At 36.7% G+C, this 25,975-nt stretch overlaps 1 long non-coding RNA gene across 6 annotated transcripts; it reads left to right on the forward strand.

Annotated features, from left to right (window-relative positions):
• Window positions 1–4,419: 4,419 nt before the first annotated feature.
• LOC120266951 lies at window positions 4,420–12,643 on the forward strand. 6 transcript variants are annotated; one of them, XR_005538336.1, is made up of 3 exons: window positions 4,420–4,616; window positions 4,722–8,002; window positions 12,350–12,643. It is a non-coding gene; the product is annotated as an uncharacterized LOC120266951 (long non-coding RNA). The 6 variants fall into 6 exon arrangements; XR_005538335.1 differs by lacking the exon at window positions 12,350–12,643 and adding an exon at window positions 10,167–10,205; XR_005538337.1 differs by lacking the exon at window positions 12,350–12,643 and adding an exon at window positions 8,548–9,114.
• The last annotated feature ends 13,332 nt before the right edge of the window (window positions 12,644–25,975 follow it).

A 25,975-nucleotide genomic window follows, 5' to 3' on the forward strand; every position in this document is an offset into this window, starting at 1 on the left:
TCTTTCTTCTAACTTGGGATTTCCTTTCACTTATCGAGGGTCCCTATTTCACCGAAAATACTTGATGTACATCAGTGGCATTATTTGATTGATAAAGCTACGAACTGCATTAATTCTTGGAATCATTTAAAAAATTTTACAGCTTGTTGGACGATTCTCATCAATAGTTCTCTCTATTCTCTCTTATCTTCTTCTTGCTATCTTGTTCATGATTCCATTTTGGGTGAGATATCTAAATTGGCTAGAAATTTTGCCTTAGGTAAGTATAGTAGTAGTGGTGGCTTCCAATTTATTTGTTGGAGCAATATTACGTTCTTTAAAATTGACGGAAGTTTGGACATCATAAAACTTTGGAGTGCTAAGAATTTTTTTTTATATTATTTTTTTATGGCTAAGAATGTTTTTGCAAGTTTTAAACTATGTTAATAAGCATTACATCCATATTTTAAATCGTTACTATGGTGATTTTTAGGTTTGGACTAACCATTATCCTTTAAGAGCTATTAGGGTTTTTAGATTGCTTTGTAAAACAGCTAATAAAGTCAAGTCCAATTTGTGGATTAATGTTTGCAATCTAAATGGTGTAAGTTTTTAGAATGGGACGTGGATACTCCACCTGCTTTTAAATCCACTTTTGTGAAGATGGATTACCTGCAAGGGGTTCTGAAGTTACTTGATCTTTTGCATAATAACTAAATTGATTGTGAGAATTGGCCAACCTTTTAGGGATCCATTTGGATTGGAATAGATTGGGAACTATAATTTTTGATAATTTTTTCCTCTTACTGATTGGTTTTGGTTTTGAATCTCTGTTGATGACAAACTCTCATTTGTGATTTATAACCAATTTAATCAAAGTTGTGTTTTGGAAGAGGATAACTAGAATGGTTGGCATATTCTTTTATCTGGAGACTGTTACATGATCGAACTCCCATGTATAAGTTCGTGTATAATCTCAGTATTGCTCAACTCCTGGGTACCCTTTGTGGTTTAGAAAAGGAAAAAGATCAACGTATTTTTGGGCACCGGAGGCTAAAGCTTAATTCTAAGTGTTCTAATAACAAAGGCCGTGCTTTAACAATCAAGTGCTTGGGCAATTTGGAAAGCTATATGCTGTGTAAGTTTTGTGATGCGCTTTCTTGGAATAACTTTTTGAATACTTGTGACCTTGGTTTTGTGATTACTATTGACAATAGCTGGTGTAATAACTATTCTTCTGGCAGGTGCTTCAACTCAAACTTTTAGAGACCAATATTGGAGCGGAGTTAGTTGCATTAGAGAATGTTTCGAACATTTGCAGGGACAAAGACATTAAATTGGACCAAATCCTTTATGATTGCCTTGGTCTTGTGGGTTTGATAAACAATAAAGAGCATTGTCTTAGTTGGTGCGATCAGGAGGAAAGGAACATCCTTTGTCAACACATTTTAAGCTATGGCAATGTCGCTTCGGATTGTATTTCTCATGACATAAATAGTGTAGCCTTTTGTGTATTTGTAGTCCTTTTTATATTAAAAAAAACCCACTTTGGAATGCCCATTGAACAAACTTCTTAAATAGATCTTAAGAAAAAGATAAAAGTATTTTATTTTTATTTTTTTTTGAACATTGCACTCATTGTTGTTGAAGGTTGAAGCTTGACTTGTTTGTATTAAAAAGAAAGAGCTTATACTGAAAATTGGTGTTTGAAATTCAAAGTAGTTTTTTTTTTTGGCATTTGTCTTAAATAATTTTTGGTAATTTAATGTTCATCGCTTGTCAAGTCTCATAGAAGTTTATTTATATTTTGTTATTGACTTTAGATTTAACTGGTGAAGCTTCATATCAATTAATAATTAACAATTAACAATAATTTATATTTTATAATTAAACAAGGTTAATTATGTTCATGTTTTAGCAAGTTTCAATTCATATGATGTTTTATTGACTTGTGACCGATGATTACTTTGTTTATGGGCTTTATGATAATTCGTTGTATGTTGTCAACTGTAACTGTTCATCAAAATTTTTAATGAATTTTTATTATGATTTTTTTCTTTTAGATTTAATCATAATCCTAAAATTTGACACCTGATCACTGGCATAGATGTGCTACGGCCCTTTGAGAGTGATTCAACATGGAGTTACCTCCAATGGAAGGCTCATGTCAAACAACTTATGCTTTGGAGGAAGAAGTGAACCTGCGGATCGTTTGTCTAGTGGGAAAGTTAATAGTTAGTTTCACACAGATTTTCTTAGTACTTCCTAATTTCTCATGCTTTTTAGTTTCTCAAGCTTTTTAGTTTCTTTGAAATTGAGTACTCATGCTTTGTCTTTCATAAGAAATGATGCAGTTGATGCCCTTTGTAATTTGCCAAGTTTGATTAATTTGAATATTTCTGTTTTGTATTTTTTTTATATTACTCATTTTAGTTTCATGCAATTTTTTAAATTTTATGTTTCAGTTAATGTGAATTGTCAACTGTTCATCCTCTTGCATGCTCACCAAAAAGAGTGTTGGAAAATTGATCTAGAGTGACAGCGCTGAAGCTTTGTTTTTTCTTCAAGGGGGGAGGAGTGAAGGGGAGAAAGGAGGAGAGGAGAATGGAGGGTTTGAAAAAATTTTATGTTTGGTTCATTGGAGGAGTGTGGAGAGGTATTCTATCTTTTTTGTTTGGTCAGAAGGAGAAGTTAGGAGGGGTGAGGAGAGGTGTGGTGTGTATTTTACCAATTTGTTTTTTTATATAAAATTGATTATAATATTTTTTTTTATACATATCTAGGATTATTTTGTACCAACTTTTATAATATTAATTTTAACATTAGTAATAATATTATTTGTATAATATTAATAATATTATTAAACTAATACTATACTCACTCATTATATATATATATATATATTTTATATTATTATTATTATTATTATTATTATATAAATAATAATAATAATAATATTATTATTATTAAATCGACACATTAAAAAAATAAGAGAAAACAAAAATAATATGAGACATGAAATTAGATTTTAAAAAGATATTATGGTAATTTCTCAAATTGATAAAGGGTATTTTGATCTTTTCATATGTATTTAAAGTTTAAAATATTTGTTGAATAATTCCACCCCTCCAAAAGACCCCGATTTGGAGGGGTGTGATGTGAGGGATTTGGAGGGGTGAAGCACCCCCTCCAAATTCCTCCTCCTTACTCCCTTAACCAAATAACCATCACTCCTCATCATCCATTGCTACCCCTCCAAAATCCTCCAACCAAACAAGAGGTAAAGGAAGATTTTTATCAATTCCACTAAAAATAGATAGCACATAAAAATAATAAAAAGACAAAAGCTAATAGGGGAAAATATGGACCATTAAATTATCCTATAATAGTTTTTTTTTTCTTTTTCTATTTAAGCCCACGTGTATTCATTACAAATACTGAGTAAAAATGAAATCTCAATGCTAAATATTTAATAGCAAAATGATTTTTAACTTTATTTTTGGGAAAAACTAAATTAAACAAACTAATTAAAAGCATAATAAAAGTGACATCCAAGAACTAGCATTCTTATAAATGTTACATTAACAAAATTCATTTATCATGTATATTTTTACTAAAATTAAGGCTCCAAACTCGACAAAAAAAATAATACAAATCTAATTATTCACATAAGTAATTGAATATTTCTTCAAGTTAGTATCACGACCCATCAATCAAACAGGCAACAAATAATTTTTTTTTCACATTTTATTGTTAAAAGTCATAAGTGCTATTTTCAGTTTATTATAAATGATTCCTATATTTAAAATAGGTTGATTTAAAAAAAAATATCTAACAGATACTGTCATGATTATTTTTTTAATTTGTTATTTTATAACTTTCCCAATTTAAAAGGATTATTATGATGATAATATATGTTTTTAAAATAAAAATACCGACTAAATTTAAAAAAGAAAATTTTACGGTTATTGTGCGTAATTGTTTTTCTATTTTGTTATTTTTATTACCGAAATAACAATATCTTTTTTTAAAATCCAACAACCTACTTAATTTAAAAAAATCTGATGGTTAATGTGTCATAATGTTATTTTTTAACTTTCAAAATTTAATATGATTATGATGATAACATCTTTTCCCAAAATCTAAATACCTACTTAATTTAATAAACAAAAATCGGACGGTTAAATTGCCATTATTGTTTTTAAAATTTTTTTAACTATCAAAATTTAATAGAATTGTAATAACAATATCTTTTTTCTAAAATCCAAATATCTACTAAATATTTAAAAAAAATCTGATAGTTAATTTGTCATAATTGTTTTTAAAATTTATTAGCTTGAGAACGTTTCCCAACGGTCCCATTCCATCACCGCGTCCCGCTTTTTCTCTCTCTATATATCTCCCATCCCGTCCCATTTCATTGAACGCAATCTCCGATGCCCTTTTCTTTTCCCTCTCTCCTCCTCCTCCTCCTTCTCTGGGAGGGTTCTCGCCGGAGACTCGGGAGTTCTCGCCGGAGGTCTGCTCTTCCCTTTCTTTCGATCTTGCGACAGTTAGGTATGTGAATGCCCTTGAAACCCCGTCTGATTTTGGTGAGGTTCTTCATTTCTCTGGAATCTTCTCCATCTCCTCCTCAGGTTCGGGCGATTTCTTCTGTTTCGTATTCCCCTCTCTTTCGATCTTGTTACGGTGGAGTAAATGATTGTTCTAATCCGTTCTTTTCTTTCTTTTTTTTCTCGCAGATGCAACCTAGAAACCTCTTTGATCGTTGTGAAGTTCCCCTCTTCTTTCCACTCCTCTCAGTCTTCTCCTCAGGGTACGGCGAGGTTTCCTTTGTTTCTTAGCCCCTCTCTTTCCATCTTGCGAGGGTGAGGTATGTGAATGCCCTAGGGTTTTGTCTATAATTTTAATTTTTTTCACAAGCGTACCCTTGATCTCTCCAATCGCTGTGAAGTTTTCCTTTTTCTCTCAACCCCTATCCATCTCCTTCACCTGCGGCGAGGTTTGCTAGTTCTTACCCTTTTCATTTAAATTTGCTAGCCCTCGGTCACTGTCACATGCATACTTGAGAACACATACACATTAGAGTCAATGAGGATATGCTAAGCACTAGTGCATGTAATTTTTGTGTTTTTGGAGGTGATTGATGCTTTACTGACCACACCTCTTGACCAAGTTGATCTCTCTGTCATGTAAATGGCCCAACAGCTTGGATGGCCAGCCACTGAGCTGGCAACCGCTGCGACCTTTATGTAGCTGAGAGCAAATGCATTGGTTGAGCTACGGTGATTTGTTGGAGTCTGGTGGTGACATGCATACTTGAGAACACACACACACGCACACATTAGAGGCGATGAGGATATGTTGAGCACCTGTGCATGTAATTTTGTGTGTTTGGAGGTTATTGATGCTTTACTGACCGCACCTCTTGACCAAGTTGATCTCTCTGTTATGTAAATGGCCCAACAGTTTGGATGGCCAGCTACCTAGCTGGCAACCGCTGCTTTTCATTTATGTACCTGAGAGCCAATGCATTGGTTGAGCTATGGTGATTGGTTGGAATCTGGTGACATGCATACTTGAGAACACACACACACACACATTAGAGGTGATGAGGATATGCTGAGCACCCGTGCATGTAATTTTGTGTGTTTGGAGGTGATTGATGCTTTACCGACTGCACCTCTTGACCAAGTTGATCTCTCTGTTATGTAAATGGCCCAACAGCTTGGATGGCCAGCTACTACCTAGCTGGCAACCACTGCGACCTTTACGTACCTGAGAGCCAATGCATTGGTTGACCTATGGTGATCGGTTGGAATCAGATGACTCGAAGAAGGTGAATTTGAGCCTTATTATATTTTTCTTGCAAGTATTTTACTACTATTCTTCCAAAAGAGTCACTGGTTTTCTTGTTTTTTTTTTCAAAATATGCACAAGATTTAATAGTGGACTGTGTTTGGCTCATTGCCTTTCTTCTTCTTCTTCTTTTTTTTTTTTGGGAACTTGTTTGTGCGGTTTTTTTTATACTTTTTACTGTTGGTGAATTTTTTTTTTCAGTATTACTTGCTGCCCCTGGTAATTATGAATGTTTAGCCATATGGCAAATGAATGTATTAATAAGCTATGATATTATGTTTTAACCGTACACAATGTGTTGTGCAGATTACTAAAAAGTTTGGATAAGATACCTTGAGTTATAGATTCATATTCGTATTCAATGACTTGGCCGATTTGGGCCTATTAGTCACTCTATTAATTGAGGTCATGATCAACTTCAAACTTTGCGTGTATATCTAGTTTGAAGTGATCAAGTTGGCCCCCATCAATGGCTTTGTTTGTTAGTTTGATGCTCTAATTTTCTCTGTGATTCATTAGCTGGTTCAGATATTCTTCGTAAAGTGATGGAAATGATGAAGCAGTTTGGATGGCCAGCTGCTGATCTGCAGTCTGCTGCAACCACTGCATCATTACATTACCGCAGATGTGTCGGTTGGTTATTCTGGCTGGATAAATTTGTGCTTGGAAGAGGCATGTTGGTTAAGGAGGCCTAAAGTATGATGCCGTCCTTCTTTTGAAATAGTTGCGTACTGCCGGTTAGTTTGTGCTTGCTAAAAAAATTTGGCTATGAAGTGTGGGACAAAACAGTTTTGTCTTTCCTTGTGGGTTAGAACTTTGTCCTCGTGCCGGCGAATGATGATATGAATCACCTTGTGATCTTTGTGTGGTTGAAGGTGCAACCGCTAGCCATGTATACATCATCTCTGTGTGTGATGGTAATGGCAAGATTGACATGTCTTATCACTTGGTTATTGGTGCGGGGACTTCTTACAGTCTTATTGCTTGGTGATTGATGCTTTGCTGACCGCACGTCATGACCAAGTTGATCTTTCTGTTATGTAAATTGCCCAACAGCCAGGATGGCTAGCTACCTAGCTGGCAACCGCTGCGACCATTACGTACCTGAGAGCCAATGCATTGGTTGAGCTATGGTGATTGGTTGGAATCAGGTGACATGCTTGCTTGAGAACTCACACACACATGGCGATGAGGATATGCTGAGCACCAGTGCATGTAATTTTTGTTTGTTTGGAGGTTATTGATGCTTCACTGACTGCAACTCTTGACCAAGTTGATCTCTCTGTTATGTAAATGGCCCAACAGCTTGGATGGCCAGCTACCTAGCTGGCAACCGCTGCGACCTACCTGAGAGCCAATGCGTTGGTTGAACTATGGTGATCGGTTGGAACCAGGTGCGTGCATACTTGAGAGCACACACACATTAGAGGCAATGAGGATGTGCTGAGCACAAGTGCATGTAAATTTGTGTTTTTGGAGGTGATTGATGCTTTACTGACCGCACCTCTTGACCAAGTTTATCTCTCTGTTATGTGGATGGCCCAACAGCTTGGATGGCCAGCTACCTAGCTGGCAACCGCTGTGACCTTTATGTACCTGAGATCAAATTCATTGGTTGAGCTATGGTGATTGGTTGGAATCTGGTGACATGCATACTTGAGAACACACACACACATTAGAGGCGATGAGGATATGCCGAGCACCCGTGCATGTAATTTTGTGTGTTTAGAGGTGATTGATGCTTTACTGACCGCACCTCTTGACCAAGTTGATCTCTCTGTTTTGTAAATAACCCAATAGCTTGGATGACCAGCTACCTAGCTGGCAACCGCTGCGACTTTAATGTACCTCATAGCCAATGCATTGGTTGAGCTATGGTGATTGGTTTGGAATCTGGTGGCATGCATACTTGAGAACACACACACACACATTAGAGGTGATGAGGATATGCTGAGCACCCGTGCATGTAATTTTGTGTGTTTGGAGGTGATTGATGCTTTCCTGACCGCACCTCTTGACCAAGTTGATCTCTCTGTTATATGATTGGCCCAACAGCTTGGATGGCCAGCTACCTAGCTGGCAACCTCTGCGACCTTTACGTACCTGAGAGCCAATGCATTGGTTGACCTATGGTGATCGGTTGGAATCAGATGACTCGCAGAAGGTGAATCTAAGCCTTATTATATTTTTGTTGCAAGTATTTTACTACTGTTTTTCCAAAAGAGGCACTGGTTTTCGTGTTTTTTTCAGAATGTTCGCAAGATTTAATAGTGGACTGTGTTTGGCTCATTGCCTTTCTTCTTCTTCTTATTATTATTATCATCTTTTTGGAACTGTTTTGTGCGGTTTTTTTTTTAATAATTTTTACTGTTGGTGAAATTTTTTTTTCAGTATTACTTGCTGCCCCTGGTAATCATGAATGTTTAGCCTTATGGCAAATGAATGTATTAATAAGCTATGATATAATGTTTTAATCGTACACAATGTGTTGTGCAGATTACTAAAAAGTTTTAATAATATACCTTGAGTTATAGATTCATATTCGTATTTAATGACTTGGCCGATTTGGGACTATTAGTCACTCTATTAATTTAGGTCATGATCAACTTCAAACTTTGCATGTATATCTAGTTGGAAGTGATCAACTTGGCCCCCATCAATGGCTTTGTTTGTCTGTTTGATGCTCTAATTTTCTTTGTGATTCATTAGCTGGTTCAGATATTCTCGTAAAATGATGGAAATGGTGAAGCAGTTTGGATGGCCAGCTGCTAATCTGCAGTTGGCTGCAACCACTGCATCATTACATTACCGCAGATGTATCGGTTGGTTATTCTGGCTGGATAACTTTGTGCTTGGAAGAGGCATGTTGGTTAAGGAGGCCTAAAGTATGATGCCGTCCTTCTGAAATAGTTGCGTACTGCCGGTTAGTTTGTGCTTGCTAAAAAAATTTGGCTATGAAGTGTGCGACAAAACAGTTTTGTCTTTCCATGTGGGCTAGAACTTTGTCCTTGTGCCGGCGAATGATGATATGAATCACCTTGTGATCTTTGTGTGGTTGAAGGTGCAACCGCTAGCCATGTATACATCATCTCTGTGTGTGATGGTAATGGCAAGCTTGCCATGTCTTATCACTTGGTTATTGGTGAGGGGACTTCTTAATGTCTTATCGCTTGGTGATTGATGCTTTACTGACCACACCTCTTGACCAAATTGATCTTTCTGTTATGTAAATGGCCCCCAACAGCTTGGATGGCCAGCTACCTAGCTGGCAACCGCTGCGACCATTACGTACCTGAGAGCCAATGCATTGATTGAGCTATGGTGATTGGTTGGAATCAAGTGACATGCATACTTGAGAACACACGCACACATTAGAGGCGATTAGGATATGCTTAGCACCAGTGCATGTAATTTTTGTTTGTTTGAAGGTGATTGATGCTTTACTGACCGCAACTCTTGACCAAGTTGACCTCTCTGTTATGTAAATGGCCCAACAGCTTGGATGGGCAGCTACCTAGCTGGCAACCACTGCGACCTTTATGTACCTGAGAGCCAATGTGTTGGTTGAGCTATGGTGATTGGTTGGAATCAGGTGACACGCATACTTGAGAACACACACACATTAGAGGCGATGAGGATATGCTGAGCACAAGTGCATGTAATTTTGTGTGTTTGGAGGTGATTGATGCTTTACTGACCCCACCTCTTGACCAAGTTGATCTCTCTGTTATGTAGATGGCCCAACAGCTTGGATGTCCAGCTACCTAGCATTGGTTGAACTATGGTGATTGGTTGGAATCACATGACTCGCAGAAGGTGAATCTTAGGCTTGTTTTATTTTTGTTGCAAGTATTTGTGACTACTATTTTTCCAAAAGAGGCACTGGTTTTTTTGTTTTTTTCAAAATATGTTCGCAAGATTTAATTGTGGACTGTGTTTGGCTCGTTGGCTTTTTTTTTTTTATTATTATTTTTTTGGAAACTTGTTTGTGCAGGTTTTTTTATATTTTTTACTGTTGGTGATTTTAAGTTTTTACTTGCTGCCCCTGGTAATCGTTAATGTTTAACCATATGGCAAATGAATGTATTAATAAGCTATGATATAATGTTTTAACAGTACACAATATGTTGTGCAGATTACTAAAAAGTTTGGATAAGATACCTTAAGTTATAGATTCATATTCGTATTTAATGACTTGGTCGATTTGGGACTATTAGTCACTCTATTAATTGAGGTCGTGATCAACTTCAAACTTTGCATGTATATCTAGACTTGGCCCCCATCAATGGCTTTGTTTGTTTGATGCTCTAATTTTCACCGTGATTCAGATATTCTTCGTAAAATGATGGAAATGATGATGCAGTTTGGATGGCCAGCTGCTAATCTGCAGTCTGCTGGCAACCACTGCATCATTATATTACTGCAGATGTATAGGTTGGTTATTCTGGCTGGATAACTTTGTGCTTGGAAGAGGTATGTTGGTTAAGGAGGCATAAACTATGATGCTGTCGTTCTTTGAAATAGTTGCAAACTGCGGGTTAGTTTGTGCTTGCTAAAAAAATTGGCTAAGAAGTGTGGAACAAAACAGTTTTGTTCTTTCCATGTGGTTTAGGACTTTTTCCTTCATGCCGGCGATGATGATATGAATCACCTTGTGATCTTTGTGTGGTTGAAGGTGTATCCACTAGCCATGTATACATCATCTCTGTGTGTGATGGTAATGGCAAGCTTGCTTGGAATGCTAGCTATCTTGCAGGCGACCCAGGGAACTATTCCATTTAGGTCAATATCTTCTTATTATATAACCCTTCACCTGAAAAGCCTCCGTTCTTCATATGTGAGTATCTTCCAATCGTCTGTGGATATGTCTCCTCCTTTTTAATTGTTTCTCTAACATTCTTATGTTATTAGATTCTTAATTGCCTTTGTTTTTTTGTTTTGTTTTGTTTTTATTATTATGCCACCTCAGCCATGCAGTGTGGTGTCGAATTCTTGAGTTCCTGCATGGAAGTCAAATGTCTTATTGCTTGATCATTGGTTGGGGACTTCTTAATTGCTTTTTGTTTTTGCTTATTTAAAAACAGAACAACTAACTCCTGGCATAATCTGGCATAATAATTATGCTTAATCCTCATCTGCCTTGCGTCAAGTAAGCCACCATTGCATCTCTCTCTCTCTTGTCTTTATTGTTGGGATAAATAAAATTCCTTGAGTGTTCGTGGATGCTGTGGTGAACAACCCTGTGCTATGTATGCGTATGGCGGGCAGGTTATTATGACCTGCAGCCATATGTTGCTAAGAGATTTCAGTATGCTTGGTCTTCATCTTGTTCTTCTTGTTTTCATTCTATCTTTCTTCATTATAATGACCAGCATATGGCTGACGTTGAAGGGTGGTTCTGAGCTTCTCAATTCCTTTCAAATTGGCAACCTTTTTTGTTTAATACTCAATGTGAACAAAACCACCTGTTGGGTTGATGCATAGACAGAGTTACTATTTTAACACCTTCATTCTCACTGCATGTGAGTTGAGGTTTGGATTTGCCTCGTTGGCTAGACATGAATACTCTGTACAAGGAACCCGGTGTTAATAGACCTATAGGTAATGGGATGGAGTGATTCTTGTTATTTTCGTAACTGTGCTCTTTCTGGATTGAATGAAGCATATTCTATTGTTCCAGAAGCCTTCTATAGGACTTAAATATGTTTACATCCTTGTGCCCTAGAGACTTCTGATGAACAACCCTATGCCAATTATGGCTTGGCGGGTTGTGTTGACCTACAGCCATGTTGATGAGAGATTTCAGTATGTTGGTACAGCCATGTTGATGAGAGATTTCAGTATGTTGGTACAGCCATGTTGATGAGAGATTTCAGTATGTTGGCACTTCATTTCCATTTTCTTCTTCTTTTTCTATATCCTTTGTGATAATGACCAATGTCTGATATTGAAGGGTGGTTCTGAGCATTACAATTCCTTCCATATTTACATCTTCTAAAGTTCAGATAATTTTTTGGCTTGATGAATCTTGTTTTTGATAAGAAGGGTGGTTCTGAGCCTTACAATTACTTCCATATTTTTTACATCTTCTGAAGTTCAGATTATTTTTTGGCTGGATGCATCTTGTTTTTGATAAGATGGGTAGTTATGAGCCTTACTATTCCTTCCATATTTACATCTTCTAAAGTTCAGATTATTTTTTGGCTTGTTGAAACTTGTTTTTGATAAGAATTAGTTGAGAAATTCGTTAGGTGAGAGTAGAAGTATTTGTTGAGCTTGCGATTGCGCTCCATGCCTGTCCATGTTCTTGAATTCAGTTAAATTAGGAGTGCTTGTCGCCAAATCTGCTAGACCTCGGTCACTGTGACATGCATACTTGAGAACACACACACATTAGAGGCGATGAGGATATGATAAGCACCAGTGCATGTAATTTTTGCATGTTTGGAGGTGATTGTTGCTTTACTGACCGCAACTCTTGACCAAGTTTATCTCTTTGTTATGTAAACAGCCCAACAGCTTGGATGGACAGCTAGGCCATCTACCTAGCTGGCAACCGCTGTAACCTTTACGTACTTGAGAGCCAATGCATTGGTTGAGCTATGGTAATTGGTTGGAATCAGGTGACTTGAAGATGGTGAATCTGAGCATTGTTTTATTTTTGTTGCAAGTATTTGTGACTTACATTTTTCCAAAAGAGGCACTGGTTCTCTATGATTTATTTGTGGGTTCAGATATTCTTCTTAAATGATGGAAATGATGAAGCAGTTTGGATGGCCAGCCATTAATCTGCAGTCTGCTGGCAACCACTGCATCATTATATTACTGCAGATGTATTGGTTGGTTTTTCTGGCTGGTTAACTTTGTGCTTGGAAGAGGTATGTTGGTTAAGGAGGCCTAAATTATGATGCCGTTGTTCTTTAAAATAGTTGCAAACTGCTGGTTAGTTTTTGCTTGCTAAAAAAATTGGCTATGAAGTGTGAGACAAAATAGTTTTGTTCTTTCCATGTGGTTTAGAACTTTTTCCTTCATGCCAGCGATGGTTATATGAATCACCTTGTGATCTGTGTGGTTGAAGGTGTATCTGCTAGCCATGGATACATCATCTCTCTGTGTGATGGTAATGGCAAGCTTGCTTGGAATGCCAGCTATCTTGCAGGCTACATATGGAACTATTCCATTTGTGAGGGCTGGTGAATTTGTGGAAGCTGAAATTTCATGACCAAACTAAAGGTGAATCTGAGCCTTGTTTTAATGTTTCAGTTGCACTTGTGGTTCTATTTTGAAAAGGTAACTGCTTTTGGGTTTTTTCCTGTTTTCAAATCTGTTTCAAAAAATGTTCCTGGTTTCTGTCCTGTCTTTGCAGTATGATTCGATTTGTTTTTGAAATTGTTGCCCAGTGTCTGGTCTACTTTGTCATTTTGCTGTTATTTGATATTTGGCTACTAATGTAGCACCGGCAATTGCTATGAAGGATTTAAGTTGTGAGGCATTTTGCATGTCTAAGTAAAATGCAAGCAAAATTTCACTATGAAAAAGGTTTAAGCTGATAGTATTAGGCACCAAGGTTGTATATTCAAATATGTTTGCTAATCCAACACACTATCGATGGACACACTCAGCCAACTAGTCAGTTTCATGCAATCTGTTTGCTGTTCAGATTTAATATTAGATAAAAATGTTATTTGCTTACTAAATTTTTTTGAAAATGTCAGTCTGAATTTCCTAATAGTCCTAATAGGATTGTAGCTTGTATAGATATGTGTTGCCTGTTATATATGACTAGATTTTTTAAATGGCTATCCAGGCAGAATTATCTTGGGTTTTTTAAAGGGCCACTTTGTGAGTTCAATTTCTCCATCCAGCTTCTTTTAGTCATTAGTCTAAATTAATGACGAATAGGCCTCGAAAGACTGCTTTTATGTAATTATTTGTTGGTTTGTCATCATTTTGGTACTAAGCCTGGTTTTCAACGAAAATAAATGGTCGTAGGTTATATGTAATTTTATTATTTACTGACCGATAGTGACCGGTAGCGGAGAATTGAGCAGCCTGGTAGACAATACTTTTATTAAAAGGTTACTTGTTTGTTTTGCTTTGATTTGTGGAATTTTTCCACATAATTATGAGTTTGTGTACAGGCAACTTTCAAATTTCATCTTGATTTTAAGTAAATTTAGTAATGTTAATGGATAAAATCCGGAATGTATATCACGATTTTATTTTGAATTTAGGTTGAAAATAATATAGTTTAAAATTGATTTTACAGTGAAATTTATTATTATTATGGGAAGTTCATTTAATTTTTTTTAATAGTAAGTTTTTATAGAATTGGTTTAATTAATTATTTTTATGGTTTTAAAAAAAAAATTTTTTCCTCTAAGTTAAGATGTACAAGAACACTTCCCTCGGACTGCGAGGGCAGGGTGTTCCTATTCCTCGCTCTCTCTGTGGATCCCTTTTAATTGCAAGCACTTGCGAGTTTCCCTGTTTTGCTGGTAGAAAATCTTCGAGGTATGTTTGCTGAAGAGCAATCCTATTTAAAGTATCTCTCCCCTTTGCAGCATACATGACTATGTTCCTGCATTGGTCTCTCTCTTTACTCTCTAGAGGCTGTGATGGCTGTGCCCAGGGATTTATGGTTATTTTCTGGGTGTCCTTTATCAATTCTTGGCATTTTGTTTAAGGGTTTAGGATTTAGGGATTTTTAAAGCGACATTCAAGCACTTATATTGCTGTCATGACTATCATATGATTATTGTTGCTGGTCTCCTTCATGGCGGGCATTTATTTGCAGCCACTGGAATTTGCATGGCAGAATTGCTGAAGTCTAAGAGTTATTCTGAGCCTCTCTAGTTTATTGGCAATTTCTATCACACAGATTTTGGCAAAACATGTTCTATTGTGGTAGAAGTCTTCTATGTGGCTTATTACCATGATGGAATTCTTGTTATTATGGTCTTCTACAAGCTTTTTGGTTGTTTTCTAGGACATTCAGTTTTTAAACGCAAACTGTATTTTGTCCTTTAGAGCTAATTGAGCTTTCTTTGTGGGCAGCATGCAAATAAGCTATTGGTATTTAGGTAATCTGTTATGGATGTTGATCCTTCCATTCAAAGCCTTTCTAATGCTAGACATCCTTTGGCAAATATGTCTTTGACATCTTATTTTATTAGATTACAATTTACAATAACCACAACAAGGTCTTTGTCCTAACTTCTTGGTTACATTAATTTTTTACTTCTACCTCATTATATCGAGAGCCAAAAGATCATATCGACCAAGATTAGACATATCATTTTGTCCAGTTTTCTACTAGATGCTTTTGGGTTGATATCTTCTTATTCTACAACCCTTCACCTGAAGGGCCTCCGCTCTTCTTATGAGAGCATCTTCCAATCGTCTGTGGATATGCCTCTTCCTTTTTAATTGTTTCTTTAACATTCTTATGTTATTAGATTCTTAATTGCCTTTGTTTTTTGGTTTTATTTTGTTTTTTATTATTATGTCGCCTCAACCATGTAGTGAGAAGGAGTCGAACTATTGAGCTCTTGCATGGAAGACACAGGTCTTGTTGCTCAGTTGTTGGGGTGGTGACTTCTTAATTGCTTTTCGTTTTTGCTTATTTATACATTGTCTGATTTCAGAACATTACAACTAACTCCTGACATAATAATTATGCTTGATCCTCATCTGCCTCGCGTCAAGTGAGCCACCACTGCATACCCCTCTCTCTCTCTCTCTCGCGTCTGTATTGTTTGGGATAAATAAAATTCCTTGAGTGTCCTTGGATGCTGTGATGAACAACCCTGTGCTATGTATGCGTATGGCGGGGCAGGTAATTATGACCTGCAGCCATATGCTGCCAAGAGATTTCAGTATGTTGGTCTTCATCATCTTCTTTTTCTTCGTCTTGTTTTCATTCCTTCATTATAATGACTAGCATATGGCTGATGTTGAAGGGTTGTTCTGAGCTTCTCAATTCCTTTCATATTGGCATCTTCTGATGGTCAGATTGTTTTAGGCTTGATGAACCTTGTTTTATAATAAACCAGTTGAGCTTAAGCTTTGATTTTTTTCGGATGATCCCTTTTGTGCCCACCCACCCACACACACTAGAGGCAATGAGGATAATGCAAATCACTAGTCGATGAGCGATGATTTACTGACCAAATCTCTTGACCCAGAAGGTCTCTCTATGAAAGTGGCTTGTGATAGAAGGAAGAGAATGAATGAATTTTCATTCTTACTAAACAACAACCATTGTGGTTTACGTATAGGCAGAAACAATACAAATATCCATCATGTAGGTATACTCATATGTATATATAGCTAGAATACATATAGGTATGCATACACATCTACATATACATATAACACCTCCTCAAACTCAATGCGGATCATGTGTCTTGAGTTTGGATAACATAAGTAGATGCTGATCACGTGTATGTGCTTTGGTAATGAATAGATGCTAATAACATGAATAGATGGAGAGGAAGACGTAGTAGAATGAGAAGCATAAAAGGGGTAGACTCATCAAACGTGACATCACGGGATATACGTATATGATGAGTGACATGATCATAATAACTAGTCTTTATGTTCAAGGCTATACCTTAGAAAAACACAAGAAAAAGACTGGGCAGTGAGCTTTGTTCACCCCCGAGATGAGAGTAAAACAAAACAGCGACAGCCAAAAACACGGAGATGATCATAGCGGGGAGGTGTTCCATGAAGACACTCTCTTGGACTGCGACCATGAAGTTGGGATGAGGGTTGAAGGTTAATCAAATAAACAGTTGTGCTAATTGCATCAGCCCAAAAATGAGGAGGGAGAAAGGCACCAAGAAGAAGAGCACGAGTCGTCTCTAAGATATGACGATATTTGCGTTCGGCGACCCCTATTTTGAGGATGAGCCCCAGCACAAGACAACTGAAACAAGGTGCCTTTAGAAGACAAAAAGGCACGAAAAGCCTGAGAAGTATACTCACCGTCAGAGTAAGACCAAAAAGTCTTGATTGAGGCAGTGAACTAAGTGTGAATCATAGTGACAAAAGATCTATGAATGAATGAACAAATTCTCATTATTATTGAACAACCATTGTGGTTTACATATAGGCAGAAACAATACAAGTATCCATCATATACATATACACATATGTATATACAGTTAGACTAAATATAGGTATGCATACACATCTACATATACATCTAACAGCTTGAACGGTTTGGATGGCCAGCCGCTTAGCTAGCAACCACCGCACCTTTCCATTTTTGAGAGCCAGTAATGGGTTCAGCTGTGGTACTTGGTTGGAATCAGATGACCTGCAGAAGGCGAATCTGAGCCTTGTTTTTGTCTTTATTTTCTTTTCAGAATCTTCAGTTAGGATTAATTTTGAATTGTGTTTGGCTTGTGTTGGGTATTGCTTTCAGTTTTTGAGCACTTGATACTGTGTTTGAAGATTATTTTTTTCTTTACTATTGTGAAATTTGACAATTATTTGTGGCCTTTTTAATTGTTTCTTTAATATTCTTATGTTATTAGATTCTTAATTAATTGCCTTTGTTTTTTGGTTTTGTTTTGTTTTTTATTATTATGTCGCCTCAACCATGTAGTGAGAAGGAGTTAAACTATTGAGCTCTTGCATGGAAGACAGGTCTTGTTGCTCAGTTGTTGGGGTGGTGACTTCTTAATTGCTTTTCGTTTTTGCTTATTTATACATTGTCTGATTTCAGAACATTACAACCAACTCCTGACATAATAATTATGCTTGATCCTCGTCTGCCTCGCGTCAGGTGAGCCACCACCACTTCTCTCTCTCTCTCGTCTTTATTGTTGGGATAAATAAAATTCCTTGAGTGTCCGTGGATGCTGTGATGAACAACCCTGTGCTATGTGTGCGTATGGCGGGGCAGGTAATTATGACCTGCAGCCATATGCTGCTAAGAGATTTCAGTATGTTGGTCTTCATCATCTTCTTTTTCTTCTTCTTGTTCTTCTTGTTATCATTCCTTCTTCATTATAATGACCAGCATATGGCTGGTGTTGAAGGGTGGTTCTGAGCTTCTCAATTCCTTTCATATTGGCATCTTCTGATGGTCATATTGTTTTCGGCTTGATGAACCTTGTTTTATAATAAATCAGCTGAGCTTGAGCTTTGATTTTTTTTCGGATGAGCCCTTTTGCACCCACCCACACACACTAGAGGCAATGAGGTTGCAAATCACCAATCGGTGAGCGATGATTTACTGACCAAACCTCTTGACCCAGATGGTCTCTCTATGAAAGTGGCTTGAACGGTTTGGATGGCCAGCCACTTAGCTAGCAACCACCGCACCCTTTCCATTTTTGAGAGCCAGTAATGGGTTCAGCTGTGGTACTTGGTTGGAATCAGATGACCTGCAGAAGGCGAATCTGAGCCTTGTTTTTGTCTTTATTTTCTTTTCAGAATCTTCCGTTAGGATTAATTTTGAATTGTGTTTGACTTGTGTTGGGTACTGCTTTCAGTTTTTGAGCACTTGATACTGTGTTTGAAGAATTTTTTTTTTCTTTACTATTGTGAAATTTGACAAAATTATTTGTGCCCTTTGCTTGTTATGAAAGTTTGGCCATGTTGCCAACAAGCATGTGAACAAGCTTTGATACAATGTCAGGACAATTCATATCAGGTTGGTCTGATTCCTCCCAAAAGTTTATGCTGGTATGATGGGAGACCAAGACTGATATTGATATTCATGTATAATAAATTTACCGAAGTGGGTCTAGTATTTACTCTAATAATGTGAGGTATTTGCGAACTTAGCATGTTCTCGGTTCAGACATTCTTTCTAAAGTTATATAATTGATAAAGCAGCTTTGATGGCCTGCTGCTAATGTGCAGTCTGCTAGCAACCACTGTGTCATTACATGACAATGTTTATATCTGTGTGGTATTTTGGCTGGATGATTTACTGATGCAATTTGGAGCCTATTGAAATTGTGCTGCAGGTCATTGAGCTTCCTACTGTTAGTATTTAATAGTGACCATGTGCCCAGTGCTGGGTGCAGGCATGCTGGCGATGGTATCCTGGTGCTTGATGCCTTCTTGCTTTTTAAGTACTTGCAAGCTCTTGTCCTGACCATTTATAATGCTCTCGGGGATTGTTTCAAACAGCTCATTTTGGTTTGCTTTGGATTTGCAATCTTGAATTTGGCTAGAAAGTGTGGATAGTGAAGAGTTTTGTTCTTTCCAAGCGGGTAAGAACTTTGCCTTCACTCGGGCAATGATGATGCGATTCACCTTTACATGTAATCTTTGTGAGATTCATGGTGTATGATGGTATTCCAGGCATGCAGCAAACCAATTTTCTGTGATGGTACTTGCCAGTTAGCTTGCGTCGACAGCTACTGAGCTATTCTGTTTCAGAGAGCTGATGAATTTGCTGAGCTATGGTATTTGGCTGGACTTAAATGACCAACTGAAGGTGAATCTGAGCCTTGTTTTAATGTTGTCATTCCCACATATGTTCTTCTTCGAGTTAAAAATCCCTACCCTAAGCCCTTTCTTGTTATTTTCTCCATAGTATTTATAGTGTTGGACTTGTGAGAGTGTTAAACCCTAGCACTGCAAGTTTAGTTAAACACAGTTCACAATTGAAGGGGGATGTTGTGTGCTTGGTGGAAGCTGGCGCTAATAAAAAGATGGCTGTTTGGTTTTGATAAAAAAAATTTCTAATCAATGTTAATGGGTGGCTATCCTCCCTAGATTCTTATCGTAAGGAATTATTGGGGTTGGGAACCGATATGTTAGGAAGATAACTCCACTCACATACTTGTGCTATGTGTTGCATCTCGTTATTTTTTCAGCTAAACCTTCTGACGGGGTAATTTTTTGTAGTTTATAATGTTAAGAGTTTCGATTCAGAAGGATTTTTGGAATTTTTTTTTTTGCTTAATCTCCCTTCAGTAATAGTAGGTGATTTTAATTCTATATTTTGTTCCTATGAACATCCCGAGGAGTGTAGTTTCACTCATTATTCTATTAAACCGAGACTTTTTAATGAATTTTTTCTAAGAATTGTTTGTTTGATTTGGGATTTTTTGGGTCCGAGCTTCACATAGCATAATGGTAAAAGAGGATTGGCCAGACGTCGGGCGAGGCTTGATAGATTGTAGCTAATAGTAATTGGATTGCCAATTTTTATTCGTACGCATCTTTTTTTGAAAGCCCTGTTTAAAATTCGTTGTAGATTTTAGTTAGAAGGCAATGTTTGGAATGTCAAGTTGGGCCTAACCACATTTGTGCTTTAAATCATATTATTTCTCACACCCGTAATTATTTAATTATGGAGATTTAAAGGTATGTCTTCCGTGGATAGAGATTTTCAAGACACTGAGACTCTCATTTCTAGTTTAGAGATCTCAGAAGTCCATGGTAATCTTGCTTCTTTAGATGCTTGTACTCTTAGATCTTGTTACAAAAGGTACTTCACTCTGCTAAAGGAAAATTCTATCCGCTAGCTTTAGTGAGCTAATCTTTTGTGGTTTAAAAATGGAGATTTTGTTATGGTTTTTTTCATAATATTGCAAATGTTAGAATTCATTGGATTAGATTTTCTGCCATTTTGGTTCTCTCGGGCATCGTTTGTTCAGACTCTAACGGTGTTATTTTATTCAAATTGGACTAAAAGTGGTTACCTTTATGCGTATTGTTTTAATTCAACTTTTAAATCTTACTTCTGCATGAACTTGGGAATTTTTCCTTTCACTTATCGAGGGTCCCTATTTCCTCGAAAATACTTAATGTATATCAGTGGCATTATTTGATTGATAAAGTTGTGAGCTGCATTAATTCTTGGAATCATCTAAAAATTTTACAGTTTGTTGTATGATTCTCATCAATAGTTCTCTCTATTCCTTCTTAACTTCTTTCTTGCTATCTTGTTCATGATTCAACTTCTGGTGAGATATTTAAATTGGCTAGAAATTTTGCCTTGGGCAAGAGTAGTAATAGTGGTGGCTTCCATTTTATTTGTTGGGGCAATATTACATTCTTTAAAATTGACGGAAGTTTGGACATCAGACAGGTTTGGTGTTAATAAGCATTGCATCCATATTTTAAATCATAACTATGGTGATTTTTAGGTCTGGACTAACCATTATCCTCTAAGAGCTACTAGGTTTTTAGAATGCTTTGTAAAACGGCTAATAAAGTCAAAGTCCAATTTGTAAATTAATGTTTGCAATCTTAATGGTGTAAGTTTTTAGAATGGACAATGGTGTTTTGATGCTCCTCATGCTTTTACATCCACTTTTGTGAACATGGATTACCTGCTAGGGGTTCTGAAGGTACTTGATCTTTTGCATAATAATTAAATTGATTGTGAGAATTGGCCAACCTTTTGGGGACCCATTTCCATTGGAATAGATTGGGAACTATGGTTTTTGTTAAATTTTTTTCTTAATTGATGGTTTTGGTTTTGAATCTCTGTTGATGACAAACTCTCCTTTGTGATTTATAACTATTTTAATCAAAGTTGTGTTTTGGAAGAGGACAACTAGAATTATTGGCATATTTTTGGGAGAATCTACGTAGCCCTAAGAGTTAAATTCTTTACATGAAGACTGTTACATGGTCGAACTCCCACATATAGCTTCTTGTATAATCTCAATATTGGTAAATATATATATATCTTAAAAAAAAGATAAAAGTATTTTTTTAAAAAAAAAAAACATTGCACTCATAGTTTGAGGTTAAAGTTTGACTTGTTTGTATCAACAAGGGAAGAGCTTATTTTTTTTGTTAGGGAGGTTACTGAAAATTGGTGTTTGAAATTCAAAGCAGCTTTTTAATTTGCCTTAAATTATTTTTGGTAATTTAATGTTCATTGCTTGTCAAGTCCCATAGAATTTTATTTATAGAAGTTTATTTATATTTTCTTATTGACCTTAGATTTAACTGATGAAGCTTCATATTGGCTAATAATTAATAATTACCTTTAATTTATATTTTATAATTAAATAAGGTTAATTATGTTTATGTTTTAGCAAGTTTCAATTTAAATTATGTCTTATTGACTTGTGACCGGTGATTACTTTGCTAATGGGTCTATAACAATTCGTTGTATGTTGCCAACTGTAACTGTTTATCAAATTTTGTGATAATAGTTCAACTTATATAGTTTGCAATAGTATATATATAGACCTTTTGTCAAAAAAAATAAAAAAAAAGTATTTATTGACCTTCTTAACTGGAGTCATGATGCTTTTTTCTCTAAAGATGATGGTTTTTTCACATTTATTAATAAAAAAATAAAGAAAATAATAGTAGTACATATTATGTTTGATGGTTTGTCTAGTGCTAAAACAGTGTGCAATAAGTGTGTATAACCATGATGTGTATAATGTTGAATTTTACATGCTAGTTTCATAGTAATAATTGTTTAGCAAAGTTTGCTATGTTTGATTGTTCATCAAGTGTCCAAAAAAAAAACCAGCAATTAACATATTGAATTTGCTATCAGTTTCTTAAAATTTCGTTGTACAAAATTAAACAAGTTTGTCATGTACGTAATATTCTCTCAAAAATATATACACACGCTTTTAATTATATTTCAATATATATATACAACTTTCTATAAAATTACACAAAATGAATCAATTTCATACTTGATTTACACAATTTTGGATGTAGCCTTCTTTTAGCCGTCGTGACAGAATGAACAACTTGTAACTTTATTTTTTTTTTTTTTATTTTTTTAAAAAAAATGGATGAACCACATGCATTAAAATAGAAAACATGCAAAAAGAGTCAAAGCTCTACAAAAGCACCACCAGGAGTGGTAAGAGGAGAAAGACCTAGGTCCTACAAAAGAAAAAAGAAAAGAGAGGGAAAGACCCTATAGGAGGAGGAAATCCTTTAGGGAGTACATGACTGCAGAGCTAAGTCTCCCGGGGAAGGAGGCCTCGGCGAGCAGGACATGTATCGCCAAGCAACTCTGGGGCTCAGAAACTCCAGACTTCTCTTGATCTTGGAAACGGGCTCCTCAAGTTTTGCCTTTTTAGGCTCAGCGCTGCATCAAATCAAGAAATTAACATGCGAACAATCTTCATAATAATAGAAACAGACGAGAGACAATTGGAATTAAAAATGCGTGCATTTTTTTCAAGCCATATATTCCAATTAATGGCTCTCACAAGCAAATCCCAAAAAGGAATTAGGGGTTTGGGAATCTTTCTCCTCTAGTCTCCCCAGAGGTCCATGAGGGACCTAAGCGGATGACAAACCCCAAAGAGTTGGCCAAAGAAAGTCCAAATATGCAAGGCAAAAGGACAATGAAGAAGGAGGTGATCAGCAGTTTCAACCCCCGCATGGCACAACACACGGGTAGTAGATTGAAGGAGATTACACCTGCAAGAGTGCAAGATTCTCAAGGGTTAAAATTTTGTTATCCCAAGCTAACCGGGTTAAAGCAGTTAATCTTTTTTTAGGACAAATACTTTTCAGAATTACAGGAGTTTTGTGACAACGCAAACCTCCATCATTCAAAAAGTTATAGAATGATTTCACCGAAAATCGACCATTAGTCGAAAGGATCCATGATTTTCCATCCTTCTCATTGGAGAGGTGCGCTACGGTGTTGTTAATAAGCGTGCTCCAGTCAGGGAGGTTACTCAAGGGAGCCATAGGAAATCTGCTCATAAAATCCCGAATTGAATCCTTCTTATACTGGGCAACCTGAAATAATTGAGGCCAAATGTCTGCAGGGCACGCCCATTAACCCAGTTATCCAACCAGAATAGTGTATTCGCCCCATTGCGGATCTGAGAAGATAAGTTTCTCCTAAAAGCCGGGAGGGAGTGCATGACACCATTCCAAAAGAAGGATCGCCGTCTATCATGCGTATGGAAAAGTAACCACATTGGGAGATTACTGTAGTAATTGACACGAAGTATGTTCTCACCACACCAGTATGAGCCTGAGATTTTCTTCCACCACCATTTTCCAAGTAGGGTAGTGTTAAAAGTTTGTAAATTCAGGATTCCCCACCCACCTTGTTCCCTAGAGCGACACAGACGTGCCCAAGAAACAAGCCTAATTTTACTTTGATGGTTGTCAGGGCCAGACCACAGGAAATTCCTGCGAATTTTGTTAATGCTCTTAGTCACCCACGAAGGAAGTCTGTAAATCGGCATCCAATAAGTGGGTATGGTCGATAATACAGAGTTTAAAAGGGTGAGCCTTCCACCTAAGGAAAGAAGTTTGGATTTCAAGAAACAAGCCTAGCACGGATTTATGTTAATGAGGACATCCCAATCTTGCCTTCTTGGTCTACCCCCCGAAATAGGTAAGCCCAGGTAGGTAATCGGGAGGGTTCCCGAGGAACAGTGAATCATTTGTGTCAGGACAGTGTGGGGTACAAGATTTCTTTGGGCAGCAAAAAGGCAAGTTTTATCAGAGTTCACCCTGAACCCCGAGATACCCTCGAAGAGATAGAGGATGAGCTTGATAATACGAAGATCTTCCCCACCACCATTCATTAAAATAAGGAGATCATCAACAAATTGCAGGTGGCACATCCTAGTGCCGGTGTCTCCAAGCGCCACCCCATGAAGAACACCAGAGTGCAGCGCATTATTAATCATGGTGCTAAGGACATCAACCACCAGGACGAAGAGGAGAGGGGAGAGGGGATCTCCCTGCCTTAACCCACGGCGATATCTGACATAACCACTTTGACTACCATTTATGAGAAATTTCGCTTTGGTAGAAATGAGAATCGAATTAATCCACCAAATCCATTTATCGCTAAATCCCCTAGCTTTTAGAAGCTCCAAGAGGAAGTCCCTAGTCAACAGTGTCAAAGGCTTGGGTAAAATCAACTTTGAGAATCAAGTCAGGGAGCGTAAGCTTTTGCATGTAGAAAATGATTTCATTAGCAGTCATGATGTTGTCAGTGATACATCTCCCTTTAATGAATGCTGACTGAGTCTCATCAACCAAGGAATCAATCATACCTCTCAATCGATTAGCAAGAATCTTAGAGATGATCTTAAGCGAGGAGTTGATCAAACTAATAGGGCGATAGTGTGAAGGGTTTTCTGGATTTTGATTTTTAGGGATGAGGGCGATGTTAGCCCAATTGATTTTTTTCCAAATTAGCTCTTCCCCAGTAGAAATCATCACATAACTTGAAAATGTCCATCTTGACAATTTCCCAGTACTTCTGAAAGAAAAAGATCGGAAATCCATCCGGCCCTAGGGCTTTGTCGGTATTTAATTCAAAAACAGCCCTTCTAATTTCATCTTGAGTAAAAGGATTGTCAAGAGAGGTAAGGTCATGATGAAATTTAGGCCCAAGGAGATGGGGCCAATTTATTTTGACACGGAAGTTCTGGGGAGCCACAAAGATTTTGATAGAAGGCAGTTAATGCATCTCCAATACTTCGCGTATCACTAATTCTTGAATTGTTAAGGGTAAACCCAGGGATAAAATTCTTATTACGCTGCCCATTAGCGATTGAATGGAAAAATTTGGTATTTTCATCCCCCTCTTGTAGCCAGGTCACTCTGGCTCGTTGCTTCCAGTAAATCTCCTCCAACTTAAGGATATGCATTAAGTCCTAAACTAAGATTATACACTATTTCCATAAGAATTTAATTTGATCAAACCTGTTTTACACCAAATAACTTCTATCTCTTTCAGATTCTTTTTTCCTTATGAAACATATATGTATATATAGAAGACTGGTAATTTAAGGATGTCCACAATATCCATTGGATGGTAATCTGACGGTTGTGTTAAACATGAAACATTAATTTATAATGTCTACATGAATTTAATTTGATCAAATCTGTCTTATACCAAATATTAATTTATAATATTGTACAATAATCTGAAACAGTAAAATGTTGTAAGTAAAACAGCTACTTACATCTCTAGGGAATAGTAATAAAGAGAGGCTCCTAGATTATTAATTCACACTTATCTGCATTCCATTCATCTCCATTATGAGACCATCTCCAATCCACAATCCCAAATTTCTATCCCAAATCCCAAATTTGGTCAGAAAATTTTACTCCAACCACAAATCTCAAATTTTATCCCAAAAAAGAATATTTTTATAATATTCTTTTCATATATTATTTTATTATT

The sequence above is a fragment of the Dioscorea cayenensis genome, chromosome 8 (assembly GCF_009730915.1).
Source record: "Dioscorea cayenensis subsp. rotundata cultivar TDr96_F1 chromosome 8, TDr96_F1_v2_PseudoChromosome.rev07_lg8_w22 25.fasta, whole genome shotgun sequence".
Classification (NCBI taxonomy): Eukaryota; Viridiplantae; Streptophyta; class Magnoliopsida; order Dioscoreales; family Dioscoreaceae; genus Dioscorea; species Dioscorea cayenensis.